The sequence below is a fragment of the Carlito syrichta genome, unplaced genomic scaffold (assembly GCF_000164805.1).
Source record: "Carlito syrichta isolate Samal-C Ts95f unplaced genomic scaffold, Tarsius_syrichta-2.0.1 Scaffold287699, whole genome shotgun sequence".
NCBI classification, from domain to species: Eukaryota; Metazoa; Chordata; class Mammalia; order Primates; family Tarsiidae; genus Carlito; species Carlito syrichta.
In genome coordinates, this window is record NW_007231795.1 from 11351 (window position 1) to 12179 (window position 829).

Sequence of the window (829 nt, forward strand, 5' to 3'; positions counted from 1 at the left end):
GTTTCCTCCTCCAAGTGCCCCTGCGTGAGGAAGCCCGCGCGGCCCCCCGGCCCTTAGGGACCCGATGGCACCCTGGACAGCTCCCCGGGGAGCGGTCCACCGCTAGGGGGCGACCGATAAGAGAGGCTCCTGTCCGGCTCTGGAGCTCGCTCTCCGGCCCGGCCCTGGGAGAGGCGGAGTGACAACGGGCTGGGGGGGCGTGCGTGCTTCACGGGTGTGAGACAGAGCGAGCCGCCTGTGTGTGAGTCGGCGTGCGGGGTCTAAGGAACTCGATGACTAGTCACGGAATCTCACTCACGCTCGGCTCCTCCACCCATCCCGTCTGCAGCGCGTGTCCCAGTTCGGGCCGTGCGTGCGCTCGGTGTCCGATTCCGGGCTGTGTGTGTCCGTCTGACGAGGCAGTGGGGGAAGGGGGAGTATCTCTGTCGGTGTTTCTAGGCCCAGGTTAGAGGATCTCTCCTCCCCACCCCTGTGTGGGTGTGGGGGTGTGTCTGGGCTAGGGTGCATGTGCTCCTCCGGCATGTGCGTGCCCGAGTGGGTCACTGTGGTGGGACCGCGTATCCGATTAGGGTTCTTGCGTCTGCGCCTGGGTCTACCAGGGCTGGAGGTGGGCGCGATCTCGACCTGGGTACCCTGGGTGTCGAGAGGCCAGCGTGGTGGGGGTGTCCAGCCTCCTGGCGGAGTACACGCCGGGAAACCTTCCCTTCACCACCCCAAGCTGGCCTGGGGCTCCTTGGGCAGCAGCCTGCGTGGGGGGAGCCTGCGGTGCGTGTTCCTGGGAGGGGAAAGAGAGTGGGGGCGCAGGGGGCGGGCAGGTCCCCGGGCGCGG